Genomic DNA, 13,275 nt, shown 5'->3' with positions numbered 1-13,275 from the left:
GATGCATGTAATACCATACTGTAAATTTTGGCTAAAAAGATTCTGTGCCCACACTTGGCACAGATGGCTTTTTGGTATGATAGATAATGGTGGCTACATTTCTTCTATTGAGCTTAAACACATGCAATTATTTTGCAAAACGCAATACAATCCATGGGATTTGATATTATTTGTAGTGAACTTGCACATATGGGAGTAAAATTTCAATTTATTTCTTGGACACACTAAATGAGAACTGACGAAACAACAGAGATAGAGGAAGAAGTGTATGGAAAGCAATAGGTGGGGATGATGGGCTTGTGACAAAGACAAGGAACTACAAGTGAGTACAAACTAATTACCAGAAAGAGGATAGAGGACAGTGCGAGCCTTGTTCATCTTGTTAATCAGTTTACTTTCTCCACATGAACAGTTGGTTCAATATCATGTGCTAAAGGAGTGGAGCTATTCCTATTCAATGTGTGCCAGTGTCTACCCAGATTTTTTTTTCCAATAGCATAGCCTGCACAATTTAATTGGTTGGTCCTCCAGCAACTTGAAAAGAATTCTAACATATGGGAAGCCCCCACTTATGAACCTCCACTAGTGATGGGCGAACCCATGGATGTTCGGGTCCAGCGGATCTTTTTAAAAAAGCTTGGTTTGGGTACCAGAATGAATTTGGGACTCGAACATCCAGTGTTTTGAAAGGATGATGAGAGTATTACTACTCTCATCCGTGTATACCTGCTCTCTGTGATACAAGTGAAATCAGGCAACATTTATGAAAATAGTACTCTCATCAGTCGGCACCTGCGCATTATAATAAAGATGTCAGTGTGATATAGTGCATTTTACTGGACAATGTATTTATTGAATAAATAAAAAAATTAATGAAAACACTGGTGTGGAGTCACCTGTAATTTTCATAACCAGCTGAGGGAAAGCCAACGACTGGAAGCTATTAGAATCAGCTCCTAGCTGTTTGCTTAAACTTTACAGGTTATTATAGGGGAGACCACTCCCAAAAAATGATGTGGTGTCCCCCAGTATATCTCAGCCACCCCATAAATGTGCATCCTTAGATGCACCAATTCTGGCACTTAACCTCTGCTCTTCCTATTTGCCCTGATGCGGCAACAAATGATGCAATAGGTTTTGAGTTGATGTCAGCTGTTTTATTTTATGGCCGCTAAGCCCAGGGGTTAGTAATGGAAAGGCCCCCATTACTAACCTACAAGTCATATTTTAATAAAGACACAGCCAGAATGAAGTCCTTTATTTGAAATAAAACTCCCCAACCATCTTTTATCCATTTATTTACAAAAATTAAAAAAACACTACATTCCTCACCTGTCCAACGATCCATATGTCAAACGATATGCTATATTTAAGCTGCATGGCTGAGCTATGGCATAGTGCAACCGCTCATCTCCCAGCTGTCTGCTTTCCCTTGGCTGTTTTTTATGAGGTATACATAGAAAAGGGGGAGTTGGCCAACACTGTATTAGTTTTTCCTTTTTGCTTGTTTAAATTTTGCAACTCAACAAAATTAAACAAATGCAAAATTGTCATGGTTTGCCTAGGAGTCCTTTGCCAGTACTTCTAGGGTTAATACTATGTGGCCTCTCTTTGGTCGGGGAGGGCTATATCTACCCGCAACCGGGGCTGTGCTGGTTGTCAGTTATACATCTGTTCTTGACTGGGCAGCTGACCCCTGTATTTCTGTGCGCATTGCCTGTTTTAGTATGTTTGCCTGTGAATGACCAGGTCTGTTCCTCGTTTTCTATCTGCCTGTTGACTCTGCTCTGTCTGCTACACTGCTACACTCTTGATTTTGACCTTGGCTACGTCCCCTTACTTGTCCTTCTGGTACTGCTCTATATTCCGACCCCGGCTTGACTCTGACCACTCTACTCATCTGTCCCTTTGGTTACCGCGCTGTTCTGTAGCTTCTGACCTCAGCTAGTTTTGACACTCCTACAGGCATGCCTGTCCCGCCATCGTCCTCAGCAGTCCGCGGCATTGCTCCGCCTCCAGCCACTCCTCCGGTGGTCACGTGCTGCAGGTCCTGTTCACCTGCAGCACACTCCCATCTGTGCTCACACATCTCAGTAGGACCCCCCGAGGTTCCCCAGCACATTCCTGGACACGCAGTCTCTGGTGGTGAGTCTGGTACGGTGTCCATCATAAAAATATAGTGCAACCATGGCATGAAATGGCTGGTATAATTGTCTAGTCAGCCAAAGGTACACTCATGTCCTTTGGAATCCAAACATTGTTCATATTTAGGAATGTTATCTTCCACATGTTGTCTGTGGACAGATGTATGCACCTCTCTGTGATGATCCCACTTGTAGTGCTAAAGGCACACTCTGGTATGACACTTGCTACATGGCAGGCCAGCACCTCCAATGCATACATGGCAAGATCTGGATATGTGTCCAATTTTGACACCCAATAGTTAAATGGGACAAACCCATCAGTTAGTACGTGAATATGTATGGACACATACTCTTCCACCATGTTGTGAAAACACTGCCTCCTGATGCGGGCAGTATCACTTGGTGGTGCTGCATGTTGTGGCATGCTTATTATATTTTGCCACATTGCAGCCATGCTTACCCTACCTTTTGAGGTGGTGGTGGTGCCAGAGCAGTGTGGTCGACTTCTTCGTCTGCATCTGGTTGAGGTTCCACAGATCCACTGCTGTCAGGTGGGAAAGCCAATAGTAGTTTTTTATCAGCCCGTTCTTGCATTGATGCATTTCTCGATCCCACTCCAGTAACAGAAACCATGATGGTGCGCTGTCCTTGCAACAGGGATCCAGCAGAGTGGCAACTCAGTAATTTGAATTGGTGACAATACGGGCAACTCAGCTGTCATTGCGCAGACAATGCAGCATGTATTGAATTATCTGTGCCAGACTGCCCAGAGGCAACCACAGGCTTTCTGCAGTGGGAGGTGTATCCTTTGTGTCCTGACTATAACTCCATTCACATTTTAGTGATGTAGTGATGCCTGTGAGGTGCTCTGAGAGCCACCCTGCTGTGAACATGACTGTTGTTCCTTCTCCTCATTCTCCAAAACTGACCACTGACTGTATGCTTGTCTTCAAGACAGGCCTGATAACATTGCAAATGGTCACTGTTCCTCCTGCTCCTCTTTCTGCTCTCCCACTTCCTCATGCATCATTGCATGTAGTGTCATTTCCAGAAGACAATTGGTATCATAGCGCTGATGATGGTGTCATTAGGGCTGGCCATGTTGCTGGAATACTCAAAGCAGCACAAGATGGCACACACTACTTGCATGGATGCTCAGTCATTGGTAGTGAAGTGCGGTTGTTCTGCAGAGCGACTTGCCCGTGAGTGCTGCAGCTGAAAGTCTACAATTACCTGCTACTACTCACACAGCCTATAGAGCATATGCAGAGTGGAGTTTCACCTTGTTGATACATTGCATATGAGGTGGTGAGCAGGAAGAGAAAAGTGATGCTGCAACACAGACAGGCGAGCAGCAGCAGAGTAAGAACACTGAAAGTGTGCACATATTGCCCGCACTTTCACAAGCAGATCAGACTTATCTAGGTAATTTTTGAGGAATATCTGCATGAACAAATTAACAATATGCACCAGACAAGGAATGTGCATCAACCCAAGCATGAGTCTCCACAATTCAAAAACGTATTGCCACACACCAATAAAGTGAAATCAGTTTCCCCAGAGTAGAAATAGTACAATGGGGCCCTGAAACCCTTTCCACTGCAGGCAACCTAGCAGATAGAGACCAAACTTGTAATTTGCACATAAAAAAAAATGTGACATCAGCAGCAGTAGCAACAGCAGGCACAGAAGGCATGACAAAGTTGTCACAGACTGCAATAAAGCGAGATCAATGCAGCACACTAAATACTATACCATCGCCTAGTCTGCCCAGTCAGTGACTGGATGCAAAAGTCATTGGAGATCCATGACTTGTTCATCTTGATTAAACATAGGCAGTCTACACTTTCAGGGGACAGCCGGATGCGCTTATCCATCAGGACACCAACAGCAGCATTGAAGATGCGATCTGAGAGCACTGGCTGCTGGGCATGCAAAAGCCTCCAAAGTGTGACAGGCAAGCTCAGGCCACTCTTCTATTTCAGATGACCAAAATGCATAAGGGTTCAAATGCCCCCTGATGGCATTGATATTGAGCTCGAGATACTCCTGCTGTCATGGTCACGCATGGCTGAACACAGCGCCTCCAGCAGGGCGGATTTAGATGACACGCGTGACCCTGGATACACCGCCTCCAGTTGGGCGAATTTAAATAATAAAACATGCAGCTGGATCCGCCACCTCCAACAGGCGAATTTCGGAAATACACGTATGTCTGGAAACCCCGCCTCCAGTAAGGCAAATTTAAACAATAAAAAGGGAAAACCTGGGTAATAATAACAATGGTGACCCTGCGATAGGGAACGGGGACATGGAGACCTCTTGCAGTCCCCTGAGTCAGTGTCTCTACACTCCTAACGTTCCCTAGGCCGGTTCCGCACCGGGCGCCGATCAGGAACCTAAAAACCCTGCCTCGCTTTGCACCTAAACCCTCACTAGTGAAGTGGACGGTGCGGAAACTAATCCCACCACTGCACTAAAACACACATAAGGAAAAGAGACAAAACAGGGAAGCACCACTTAGCTTTGCTCTGTTGCTTATGCTCCCAGCAACAGAGCCCACCACCTACATGCATCTTTTCCTCCACCGTGTCCGACATCTGGGTGCAGCCTTGGAGGAAACAGAGTCCACCACCTGCATGCAGCTGTCCAGAAACAGAGTCCAGCATATGTGTCCAGCTTTCTAGCAAAAGAGTCCAGCATCTTGAGTTCAGCTTCCCAGCAACTGAGTCCAGCATCATGAGTGCAGCTCTACACTATAGCTGCCACTCCACCAAGCCATGCAAGAACTCCTTGCTGACACCATAGCTGCAACTATACCAAGCCATGCCATCCCTCCTCGCAGACACCATAGCTGCCATTCCAGGACTCTCACTGAGCTGCCCAGGACTCTCCTTCAACTCCATCCTTCACCCAGGCTTGCTTGTAAGTGAGGACTATCACCAACACTGATTGCAACACCTGTGACTCTTTTATAGAAGAGCCAGGACTCACACCGGCATTATAGTCATGTGCACTAACAAAAGAAACTAGAGTGCAATGATGCTCACCACCACCGGGGGGGGGAAAACTTAGAACAAACGACACACAGTGCAATAATCCTAATGGCCACCGGGGGCAAAAACCAAACTTTAGCACACAGCTAAAGGAAAAAAAGGTTACTAGTGCATTTTCTCTATCATATCCATCCTGGATCATGACACCTGCACCATCCTCTCCAATCGTTCACAACATGTCAGACTTGTACTCTGTTCTGCTGGTGCAAAGGCTGATCTAAAAAATGTGTGAAATGAATCAGAGAAATTGCTTCTACCACTTATACTGCTAATGCTAAGGTTTTTGCATTGACGACTCAGTTGGAAATTTATTTCTGCGATGCATACTGTGTGCTTCACTGCTGTCTTGCGGAAAATTTCTCTTAAGATTGTGCACAAGTATGTTTCAAAGCATCTTGCAAAATTTACTCTTGTACCCTGGATCTAATAGAGTGGCAACCCAGCAGTCAGCACTATTTCTAACCCTAATAATACAGGCATCATGTTGCAACTAGTACACTCATGTGTTGGGCGCTTCCATGAGGTCCAAGTCCATGGCGTGTTAGTCGGGAGGTAACACTCAAGCTTGCTTTCTCCGTCCCCTCCCACAAACCATGGACAACAGAGGAGGGGTCATTATTAGAGATGAGGGAACTTTTCAACTTGTTCAATGACCACTTCGATGAACGTACGCAAACACCATTTGATTCAAAGGGAGGCCAAACCAAACTTATACATAACACCTTAAAGTGTAATAAAAAGCTTCCCAAAAAGCTAAAATTAGGGGTAGACATCATGAAAGCTGGCATCAATTGACCCACAGTAGAAATTTGCAGACAGCAAAGCAGCAGTCAGCCATGGGCCATGCATGAGGTATCAGGGTCTGGCTCAGCATTTACAGCTTGAAATCCAGGGGAAAAGAAAGCGGTCACTGGGGTGTGCTGTGAGGGCCGCATTAAAAATAAAGGCAAAAGGTACACCGCAGCTCCAGCTGTTAACCTTCTAAGAGGATCCAAAATGCAGTAGAAAATAATAATAATGGTCCTAGGTTCAACACTAAAATCTTTGTCTTGGTCTCATTTCCAGCATTTCCAGCTTGGAATAGAACTTTCAATAAGAACCTGGTTGTTAAGGGAGCGACGTAAGCCTTCTTAGCTGGGAGACCTGATAGCTCATACAGCAGCTCAATGTTTTCTAGCAACACTCAGGTAGCACAAACATCAGTTTCATACACTACTATTGGCAGAAAAATGTAAGAGTTGTAACATGGGTAGTTGACTGATCAATTGACGCACAGTAGAACCTTTTATAATGGCACAGAAGCAGTCAGGCATAGCTTGGAAATTGGAATTGAAGTTTTAATGAGGACCTGGTGGTTAAGGGAGCCGTGTATGTCATTTTAGCTGGGAGACCTGATGCCTCATGCAATACCTCCTATTTTTTTTGTTATTCTAGCTACACTCAGATGGCACAAACATCAGTTTGAGCCTTTAGTAATGGCACAGAAGCAGTTAGTCCTGGCCCATGCACGAAGTATCATAGTCTGTCCCAGCATTTACAGCTTAGAATTCAATTTTTAATGAGGACCTGATGGTTAAGGGAGTGGTGTAAAATTCTTAGCTGTGAGATCTGATACCTCATGCAGCACCTCCTTTTTTTTTTTAACAGCCAGTCAGATGGTACAAACATCAGTTTCATACAGTACTGTTAGTAGAAAAATGTAAGCAAAGTAACACAGGGAGTTGACTGATCAACAGACCCAAAGTAGAACTTTTTATAATGACACAGAAGCAATGAGTCATGGACCATGAGTAAGGTATCAGGGTCTGGGAAAGTATTTACAGCTTTGAATTTAAGTTTTAATTACAATGTGGTCACTAAGGAAAAGGTGTAAGCCTTCTTTGCTAGGAGCCCAGATACCTCATGCAACAGCTCAACTTTTTTTCCCAGTCATAGTCAGGTGGCACAAATATCAGCTTGGTAGAGCACTAATGTTAGAATATTAATACTGGTAGTTAGCTTAACCCCTTAACCCCCAAGGGTGGTTTGCACGTTCATGACCGGGTCAATTTTTACAATTCTGACCACTGTCCCTTTATGAGGTAATAACTCTGAAACGCTTCCAAGGATCCCGGTGATTTTGACATTGTTTTCTCGTGACATTTCATACTTCATGATAGTGGTAAAATTTAATTCATATAACTTGCGTTTATTTATGAAAAAAATGGAAATTTGGTGAAAATTTTGAAAATGTTGCAATTTTTCAACTTTGAATTTTTATGCCCTTAAATCACAGAGATACAGCACACAAAAAACTTAATAAGTAACATTTCCCACATGTTTACTTTACATCAGCACAATTTTAGAACCAAAATTTTTTTTATTAGGAAGTTATAAGGGTTACAACTTGACCAGAAATTTCTCATTTTTGCAACACCATTTTATTTTTATGGACCACATCACATTTGAAGCCACTTTGAGGGGTCTATATGATAGAAAATACCCAAAAGTGACACCATTCTAAAAACTGCACCCCTTAAGGTGCTCAAAACCACATTCAAGAAGTTTTTTAACCCTTCAGGTGCTTCACAGGAATTTTTTTAATATTTTAAAAAAAGGACATTTAACTTTTTTTCACAAAAAAATACTTCAGGTTCAATTTTTTTATTTTACTAAGGGTAACGGGAGAAATTGGACTGCAAAAGTTATTTTGCAGTTTGTCCTGAGTACACTGATACCTGATATGTGGGGGGGAACCACTGTTTCGGCGCATGGCAGAGCTCAGAAGGGAAGGAGCGCCGTTTGACTTTTTCAATGCAAAATTGGCTGGAATTCAGATCAGACGCCATGTCACGTTTGGAGAGCCCCTAATGTACCTAAACAGTGGAAACCTCCCACAAGTGGCCCCATTTTGGAAACTAGACCCCCCAAGGAACTTATCTAGATATGTGGTGAGTAGAGTTGAGCGACTTTTGGTTTTTTAGGGTCGCGTTTCGTTTCGTGAAACCCGACTTTTCCAAAAGTCGGGTCGAGCAAGATCGTCCGATTATAGGGAAAAGTCGGGGTCGTCCCGAAACACGAAACCCAATGTAAGTCAATGGGGAATAAAAGTCGGCAGTGAGAGGAGGACAGGAAACACACCTACAGTGCCCATTTGAATGCCAAAAGCATCAATTCTTCTTACTTAAGCTTGTCAACCTTAATTAACTTCATAATACAAGTTACGCACTGAAAAATGGGGGTTATTTGGCTAAATTTGTGGGGGGGGAGGGCTGGCTGCAGGTTTTCATGTGCCCTGGGCGAAAGAGCGCCCCTTTAACAAATACCACAACTCATCATGCTCCGATACGGCAGAGAAATAGCAGTATAGTACAATGAAAAATACCTCACTTTTTACATCTCATGATGAGGCCCATCTATTTCTCCATACAAAATCATTGGTCCCATATAATGTTTGAAACAGTATGTGATGAGCTCCACATAATGCTACAGTATATGTTGGTCCCCATGGATGAAGCTCCACTGTCTTATGGGCCCTAATAATGCTCCAAACATAATGGGCCCCATTTCTAATGCTCTAGTGTATAATGGGCCCTGTAAATGCTGCTCCAGTGTCTGATGTCCACCTTTGGAATGTTCCAGTGTATGGTGGGCCCCATCTATCATTCTCCAGAGTATAGTGCTCCCCAAAAATTGCTGCCCCAACATTGAAAACAATCAAATAAGTTTCCTCGCTAGGGAATCCCTGTACTTGTCTGGACAGGTGCTGTAGCTTGCTTAACAGCTCGCCAGCCGTTCTCACGCCCAGTATGGATTGCACGTCATTGCACAAAGGTTAGAAAGGGTACCGTATCCCTGGATAACATGTATGGATGGCGTACACATTCAAAATATATGTCTATACAGCATGAGGCAGGCTCAGACAGTGTTAGGCCCAGTATGGATTGCACGTCATTGCACAAAGGTTAGAAAGGGTACCGTATCCCCGGATACCATGTATGGATAGCGTACACATTCAAAATATATGTCTATACAGCATGAGGCAGGCTCAGACGGTGTTAGGCCCAGTATGGATTGCACGTCATTGCACAAAGGTTAGAAAGGGTACCGTATCCCCGGATAACATGTATGGATAGCGTACACATTCAAAATATATGTCTATACAGCATGAGGCAGGCTCAGACGGTGTTAGGCCCAGTATGGATTGCACGTCATTGCACAAATGTTAGAAAGCGTACCGTATCCCCGGATAACATGTATGGATAGCGTACACATTCAAAATATATGTCTATACAGCATGAGGCAGGCTCAGACGGTGTTAGGCCCAGTATGGATTGCACGTCATTGCACAAAGGTTAGAAAGGGTACCGTATCCCCGGATAACATGTATGGATAGCGTACACATTCAAAATATATGTCTATACAGCATGAGGCAGGCTCAGACGGTGTAAGGCCCAGTATGGATTGCACGTCATTGCACAAAGGTTAGAAAGGGTACCGTATCCCCGGATAACATGTATGGATAGCGTACACATTCAAAATATATGTCTATACAGCATGAGGCAGGCTCAGACGGTGTTAGGCCCAGTATGGATTGCACGTCATTGCACAAAGGTTAGAAAGGGTACAGTATCCCCGGATAACATGTATGGATAGCGTACACATTCAAAATATATGTCTATACAGCATGAGGCAGGCTCAGACGGTGTTAGGCCCAGTATGGATTGCACGTCATTGCACAAAGGTTAGAAAGGGTACCGTATCCCCGGATAACATGTATGGATAGCGTACACATTCAAAATATATGTCTATACAGCATGAGGCAGGCTCAGACGGTGTTAGGCCCAGTATGGATTGCACATCATTGCACAAAGGTTAGAAAGGGTACCGTATCCCCGGATAACATGTATGGATAGCGTACACATTCAAAATATATGTCTATACAGCATGAGGCAGGCTCAGACGGTGTTAGGCCCAGTATGGTTTGCACATCATTGCACAAAGGTTAAAAGGGGTACCGTATCCCCGGATAACATGTATGGATAGCGTACACATTCAAAATATATGTCTATACAGCATGAGGCAGGCTCAGACGGTGTTAGGCCCAGTATGGATTGCACGTCATTGCACAAAGGTTAGAAAGGGTACCGTATCCCCGGATAGCATGTATGGATAGCGTACACATTCAAAATATATGTCTATACAGCATGAGGCAGGCTCAGACGGTGTTAGGCCCAGTATGGATTGCACGTCATTGCACAAAGGTTAGAAAGGGTACCGTATCCCCGGATAACATGTATGGATAGCGTACACATTCAAAATATATGTCTATACAGCATGAGGCAGGCTCAGGCGGTGTTAGGCCCAGTATGGATTGCACGTCATTGCACAAAGGTTAGAAAGGGTACCGTATCCCCGGATAACATGTATGGATAGCGTACACATTCAAAATATATGTCTATACAGCATGAGGCAGGCTCAGACGGTGTTAGGCCCAGTATGGATTGCACGTCATTGCACAAAGGTTAGAAAGGGTACCGTATCCCCGGATAACATGTATGGATAGCGTACACATTCAAAATATATGTCTATACAGCATGAGGCAGGCTCAGACGGTGTTAGGCCCAGTATGGATTGCACGTCATTGCACAAAGGTTAGAAAGGGTACCGTATCCCCGGATAACATGTATGGATAGCGTACACATTCAAAATATATGTCTATACAGCATGAGGCAGGCTCAGACGGTGTTAGGCCCAGTATGGATTGCACGTCATTGCACAAAGGTTAGAAAGGGTACCGTATCCCCGGATAACATGTATGGATAGCGTACACATTCAAAATATATGTCTATACAGCATGAGGCAGGCTCAGACGGTGTTAGGCCCAGTATGGATTGCACGTCATTGCACAAAGGTTAGAAAGGGTACCGTATCCCCGGATAACATGTATGGATAGCGTACACATTCAAAATATATGTCTATACAGCATGAGGCAGGCTCAGACGGTGTTAGGCCCAGTATGGTTTGCACGTCATTGCACAAAGGTTAGAAGGGGTACCGTATCCCCGGATAACATGTATGGATAGCGTACACATTCAAAATATATGTCTATACAGCATGAGGCAGGCTCAGACGGTGTTAGGCCCAGTATGGATTGCACGTCATTGCACAAAGGTTAGAAAGGGTACCGTATCCCCGGATAACATGTATGGATAGCGTACACATTCAAAATATATGTCTATACAGCATGAGGCAGGCTCAGACGGTGTTAGGCCCAGTATGGATTGCACGTCATTGCACAAAGGTTAGAAAGGGTACCGTATCCCCGGATAACATGTATGGATAGCGTACACATTCAAAATATATGTCTATACAGCATGAGGCAGGCTCAGACGGTGTTAGGCCCAGTATGGATTGCACGTCATTGCACAAAGGTTAGAAAGGGTACCGTATCCCCGGATAACATGTATGGATAGCGTACACATTCAAAATATATGTCTATACAGCATGAGGCAGGCTCAGACGGTGTTAGGCCCAGTATGGATTGCACGTCATTGCACAAAGGTTAGAAAGGGTACCGTATCCCCGGATAACATGTATGGATAGCGTACACATTCAAAATATATGTCTATACAGCATGAGGCAGGCTCAGACGGTGTTAGGCCCAGTATGGATTGCACGTCATTGCACAAATGTTAGAAGGGGTACCGTATCCCCGGATAACATGTATGGATAGCGTACACATTCAAAATATATGTCTATACAGCATGAGGCAGGCTCAGACGGTGTTAGGCCCAGTATGGATTGCACGTCATTGCACAAAGGTTAGAAAGGGTACCGTATCCCCGGATAACATGTATGGATAGCGTACACATTCAAAATATATGTCTATACAGCATGAGGCAGGCTCAGACGGTGTTAGGCCCAGTATGGATTGCACGTCATTGCACAAAGGTTAGAAAGGGTACCGTATCCCCGGATAACATGTATGGATAGCGTACACATTCAAAATATATGTCTATACAGCATGAGGCAGGCTCAGACGGTGTTAGGCCCAGTATGGATTGCACATCATTGCACAAAGGTTAGAAAGGGTACCGTATCCCCAGATAACATGTATGGATAGCGTACACATTCAAAATATATGTCTATACAGCATGAGGCAGGCTCAGACGGTGTTAGGCCCAGTATGGATTGCACGTCATTGCACAAAGGTTAGAAAGGGTACCGTATCCCCGGATAACATGTATGGATAGGGTACACATTCAAAATATATGTCTATACAGCATGAGGCAGGCTCAGACGGTGTTAGGCCCAGTATGGATTGCACGTCATTGCACAAAGGTTAGAAGGGGTACCGTATCCCCGGATAACATGTATGGATAGCGTACACATTCAAAATATATGTCTATACAGCATGAGGCAGGCTCAGACGGTGTTAGGCCCAGTATGGATTGCACGTCATTGCACAAAGGTTAGAAAGGGTACCGTATCCCTGGATAACATGTATGGATAGCGTACACATTCAAAATATATGTCTCAGGAGGCAGGCTCAGACGGTGTCAGGCACAGTATGGATTTGACGGCCCAGATTACACAGCGGAGGAGCAGGGAGAGGTAAAGATTGCAAATGCTGGGGCCCTGGCCAAGCAAGGGGGTCCCACTCGTGGGCGTCGGTACTGGCACTGGGCCCCTCATAGTACAGCGGTGTGTCTGACGGCGGGTGTGCACCACCACCGTCAGAGACACTTGATTGCACTATGAGGGACCCTGTGCCAGTGCCCGCGCCCAAGAGTCGGCCTACCCACCTGTCCAGGGCAACGGCACTCGCACGGTGTCGTGCGGTAGGTGGTGACCCCGGCCATGGGGGGGAGGCAGCACAGTTATGGAGTTTTAGAAAGTGGCATATGTTGATGTTGGACATTCAGCTGATGCAAAAGGCGAAATAGGTGAAGTACCAGGAAGAGGTGGACCAAAGCAAGCCATTTTGTTGTCACCCTATGTGTCATCAGGGGAAGGTGGGACAAAATCCTTGGAAACCCATGCGTGGTTCATTTTAATGAAGGTTAGATCATCCACATTTTGGGTTGACAGAC

Source organism: Dendrobates tinctorius, unplaced genomic scaffold (assembly GCF_039654945.1).
Source record: "Dendrobates tinctorius isolate UK_male_01 unplaced genomic scaffold, ASM3965494v1 ptg000107l, whole genome shotgun sequence".
NCBI lineage: Eukaryota > Metazoa > Chordata > Amphibia > Anura > Dendrobatidae > Dendrobates > Dendrobates tinctorius.
This window is presented reverse-complemented; position numbering follows the sequence as displayed.